The sequence below is a fragment of the Leptonychotes weddellii genome, chromosome 4 (assembly GCF_054177405.1).
Source record: "Leptonychotes weddellii isolate Sample4059 chromosome 4, ASM5417740v2, whole genome shotgun sequence".
NCBI classification, from domain to species: domain Eukaryota; kingdom Metazoa; phylum Chordata; class Mammalia; order Carnivora; family Phocidae; genus Leptonychotes; species Leptonychotes weddellii.
Genome location: NC_138372.1, coordinates 49222236 through 49227845, shown reverse-complemented (window position 1 = coordinate 49227845; position 5610 = coordinate 49222236).

The following is a 5610-nucleotide window of genomic DNA, read 5'->3' as shown; positions in this document are numbered from 1 at the left end:
ACCAGTTAGATTAGATTAGGGTCCACCCTAATGGTCTCATTTTAACTTAATCGCCTCTTTGAAGGCAATATCTCCAAACATAATCACATTCTGAGGTATTGGGAGTTAGGTCTTCAACCTACAAATGTTGGAGGGGACAAAATTCAGTCCACAACAATTATGCATCCAGTGGGCAATCATTTCTTGTTTTGTATATGAAGGAGAAAAAGATGAGGACTACTGCTTATCTATCTCATATAACTTCCACATTTTCAATGTTGCCTTATTAAAATCTCTTATGCTCTTTTTTAAAAATAACATTCATTGGGGCACCTGGGTGGCTCAGATGGTTAAGCGTCTGCCTTCGGCTCAGGTCATGATCCCAGGGTCCTGGGATCGAGCCCCACATCAGGCTCCTGGCTCAGCAGAGAGCCTGCTTTTCCCTCCCCCTCTGCCTCTCCCCATGCTCATTCTCTCTCTCTCTCTGTATCTCTATGTCTCAAATGAATAAATAAATAAAAAATAACATTCATTGAATTTTTTTTAAAGATTTTTTTTTTTTAATTTGACAGAGAGAGAGACAGCGAGAGAGGAAACACAAGCAGGGGGAGTGGGAGAGGAAGAGGGAGAAGCAGGCTTCCCACCGAGCAGAGCCCAATGTGGGGCTCAATCCCAGGACCCCGGGATCATGACCGAGCCGAAGGCAGACGCTTAACAACTGAGCCACCCAGGTGCCCCTCACTGATTTTTTTTAAAGAATACATCTCAACTGTGATTCGAAAGGGAAAGTAGCTATATTTTAGGTAAACATATCAGAAGACTGTATCTTGAGCATCTTACTTGGATCCTTGTGTTTTGTGAGTCACCATATTTGGTACTATCAACTTCTTTAATTTTGGTCATTATTTAAATGACTGCTAAGAGAAGAAAGCCTGGGAAATCACTCTGAAGAGCCCTAATATTTAAAAAAGAGGCAAAAGGTAGGAGCTCCATGGTTATGGGTTAAATTGTTTTCCCCAGAAAGCTGTTTCCTAATACCTGATACCTGTGACCTTATTTGAAAATAGAGTCTTTGCAGATAAAATTAATCAAATTAATTAAATTCTATTTAATTTGAAAATAGAGTCTTTGCAGATAAAATTAATCAAATTAATATGTGGTCATTCTCAATTAGGATGGGGCTTAATCCAGTGTGATTGGGGTCCTTATAAGAAGAGAAAGCAGAGACACCAGGAAGAGAATATTACAGACAGAGAAGATGGCCATGTGAAGATTGAGGCCAAGATTGGAGTCATGTTGCCACAAGCCAAGAAATGCCTGGGGCATTTGGAAGTTGGAAGAATCAGGAAAGGATCTTCCCCTAGAAGCTTCAGATGGAGCATGGACCTGCCAACACCTTGATTTTGACTTCTAGCTTCCAGAACTGGGAAATAATAAATTTAAGTTGTTTTAAGCCATCCAGTTTGTGGTACATTTTCAAGGCAACCCTAGGAAACTAATACATCCACGAGGAGACTGAGAGGGCGAAGCCAGAGAGGAAGTAAGAAATTCACCGTTTAGACATCAAAGGAAGACAATGGATGGAGAGTCGTTTGTATTGTCAACTACTCTAGACAGGTTAGATAATATCCAAATTGTAAGTATCCACTGAGTTTAGCATTACACAGGGGTGTAGGCATTTATTGTTAATATTATAAGGAATTGTTAAGCCGTTTCAGTAGCGTGATCACTTCTGTCTAAAGGATTAAGGAAAATTTCATAGCAGACATGGCATTGCAGCTGGAATTTAAAGCCTAAATAGGATTTCAATATGCAGAAATGGAAGATGTTGCAGTGAGAGGGGGAGAAGTGGTGAAATTACGGAGAGAAAAAGATTCAGGGGGGCGCTTGGGTGGCTCAGTCCTTGGGCATCTGCCTTCGCCTCGGGTCGTGATCCCAGTGTCCTGGATCGAGGCCCGCGTCGGGCTCCCTGCTCAGCGGGAAGCCTGCTTCTCCCTCTCCCACTCCCCCTGCTTGTGTTCCCTCTCTCGCTGTGTCTCTCTCTGCCAAATAAATAAATAAATAATCTTAAAAAAAAAAAGGAAGAAAGAAAAAAGAAAAAGATTCAGGACACATACAGGACATGACCAAGAGAATACAAGGTCTTTATAAAGGAGATGTTATCTGGAGTCCCACCATGGATGTCCTTAAATGCCATGATAAGAAATTTGAACTTTTCTCTAGAAAGTGCGATATGGCACAATATTAAGTATAAGTTAAGAAGGTTGTGTGGAAAATGTTATATAAATACTAGTAAATAAGCAAAATGGGCAAAGGGGAAGACTATAGACAATGAAAACTGGAAGCTACTAGAATGCCCAGAGGAGACATTCTGAGAATCTGAACTAAAGTGACAATGAGAATGGAAATATAGTTCCTATTTTTGAAGCCCTATCATGTACCAGGTCCTCTGTTGGCTGCATTATATATGTTAATTGCACTACCTCTGACAATTCCTCTCCTTGGTAAAATTTACTGTCCTAATTGTATACCTGTGGAAACTCTAACTCAGAGACGTTAGGTATCTCACCCAAAGTCACACAAAGCGAATAAATGGTGGCATTGATATTTGTACACAGAAATTTGGTATATTTTTAGGCTCTTTTCTCATCAACTTACCTATCCTACAGCTCATGTTGCAAATTCCAGACATTATTTGGAAAATGTATGAAATGAGACCGCACACTTTGCAATTTTGCACGACCTCCTCCAAAAAGGGAAGAATATTGTGAAAACACAGCAATGCTCTTTGGGAAATCCACTGTGTGGATTCCAGTTCGTTTGCCATCTATTTTTCCATCTTTCCTATCCCCTAAAACACACTGATTCACTATCATAAGCATTTAATAGCTTTTCTTTTCCCTCTGGTACCTGAGGACATCAGGTGCATTTTGACATAGGAAAGAAAAGTACCTTTTGAACTATCTTTGAAGGGCTGCTACCCAGTGCACATTGATTTTCCTTTTAAACTAGAATCATTCAGTGTTTCTCTGTCAGACACTCACTGATGACCACTTATCCTTGAGACACACATGAATGAATCAGACAATTTTCTAATGATACTGAATTAGAAAGAAAACGGTACCTTGATTCCTGTTTGTAAGTTTATTGTATCAGAATACAGATACAAACTTTTAAAAAGAGGGCATTCTTCTAAGCTTGATGAAATAGAACACAAGCTATCCTTTGATGAGCTTTTAAAGAAATCTTTGATCTACTTATTTTTAATAATAAAATATTGGGAAGTCAAGTGTATTCCCGCACATCTCAGGCATTTAAGGAAATGATCAACATCATTGCAAGATAACTGGCTGCCATCTTTTGAGAATCTGAACTAGAAACAGGAGAACTAGAGGGTTAGGAAAGAAAAGCACAGGGACCGAATAATTGCCTTTCTCCTTCTGTTTATATAATAAATGCACTCATTGTTGCCATGGCAAAGGAGCCAGTCTGTTTTTCTCATTCCTCTGTTTCTACCCATTATTATATCCAACACCAGAAAATGTCATATTTCACTATCAACTTTCTTGAATCATTACGTTTATCTACTCTGCATTTACTAGTCTAGCCACAGTCTTTTTCATAGTGACAAAAAGTGATTTCAGGCGAGGGAAGTGGCTTCAGATGCAGTTTGAGGCATCAGGAAGCAAAGAATGAGGGAAGGGGGGCGGGGGGAGGAAAGACAGCAGCTCTCTAGCCAGGAGGGCCTCCCTAACCTTGGAAAACCCCTCAGATCCAAAAGGGACAAAGTCTAAAAATGTCATTCAAAGCAAATTCCACCTTGTTGATAAACTGAATTGACTTTGTAGGCATCTATTTTGACTTTCTAAACTCCCAAACCAACCATCATGATGAGGGTCATTAGTCTCTTTTGTCATGATGAGGCTGAGCTCATCTAAGCATAAAGTCTAAATTAGGGGAATTAATACTACCACCACTCTAAAACAGTCATACGACAGGTGGAGTATTCTGCCCAATCCATGCTGTCAGATTTTGTCAGAGACAGTGACTAATGTATTTTCCAAAAGATGACAACGAAGGTCTTGCAACCACGTCCCCCATTCATTAATTCATTTGTGTATTCAAAAATTGCTTATTAAAAGCATATTATGGGGCGCCTGGGTGGCTGAGTCGTTAAGCGTCTGCCTTCGGCTCAGGTCATGATCCCAGGGTCCTGGGATCGAGTCCCACATTGGGCTCCCTGCTCGGCGGGAAGCCTGCTTCTCCCTCTCCCACTCCCCCTGCTTGTGTTCCTGCTCTCGTTCTCTCTCTCTCTGTCAAATAAATAAATAAAATCTTTTTAAAAAAAAAAAAAAGCATATTATGTGCTAAGCACTGACCTAACCTGAAATTCAAAACAAAATACTCCAGTATGACTTCATCCCCTTCTCTCAAAAAGTTTACATTCCAATCCAACCATGCAAGAGGCAGTTGAATGAAGAGGATATTTTTAGTTTAGAAAAAAGACGACTGAGTTTGAGGAACTACGCCTGAGAAGATAGCAAATTTAGGAAAATAACACAACCTGTAGGAAACAATAAGGGTGAGATAAGTGGTTGCATCCTGTTTATATGCCCTAAGGCTGGAGTGTATAAACAATCAGCTCAGATGTTCTTTCTTGTTCATTTCCATTCCGCAGGCAAAAAGATGAGGCAGCTTGCCTTTTCTTTCATAAATCCCTTGGTTGCAGACTCTGATATTCTTGTTGAAACAATCCTATGGAGAGACACCTGGGTGGCACAGTAGGTTAAGGGCCCAACTCTTGGTGTGGGCTCGGGGTCTTGATCTCAGGGTCGTGAGATTGAGCCCCCTGTCTGGCTCCGTGCTTAGCTTCAGATTCTTTGTCTCTCTCCCTCTGCCCCTCCCGCTCGTGCTCTCTCTTTCTCTCTCAAATAAATAAATAAATAAATCTTAAAAAAAAAAAAAAAATCCTACAGAACAAAGGGACCATGGGAAAGCTCAGGACAGAAAGGTTCCAGCCTTGAACAATTTAGAAAGAGTCCAGCCAACAACCAACCTGGATTCTGCTTTTAAAGATTTGAACAGTTTTTATGTGCAATAAGTAAGATTCTAGACTTATATAAAATTGCAGGAAACTAAATTGAGACTAAATGAGTGGATACTATAAAAGTAAGCTTTCAGATCAATACTATAATAATAATAATAATAATAATAATAATAAAAAGCTCTAGAGTCATACTTCTCAAATTGTAATATGCATGTGAATTACTGGGAGAGCCTGTTAAATGTAGATTCTGATTCAGGTCTGGCCTAGGGCCTGGGATTTTTCATTTCTAACAAGAGCCCAGTTCGGGCTGATGCCTCCAGTCCTAGGATTAAATCTCACGTATCTCTGCTCTAGAGTCATCTGACAACAGGCTCTCTAGAATGCACTTACTGGGTTGCCAACACTACAACTATTGAAATGGAAGCTGAGTAACCATTTGTCAGGCATGCCACATGCTTGTTCTCTATTGTTAAGAGTCTGTTCTTTCGTTAGTCTCTTTTTTTTTCTTTGTTCATTTGTTTTGTTTCTTAAATTCTACATATGAGTGAAATCATATGGTATTTGTCTTTTTCTGACTGACTCAT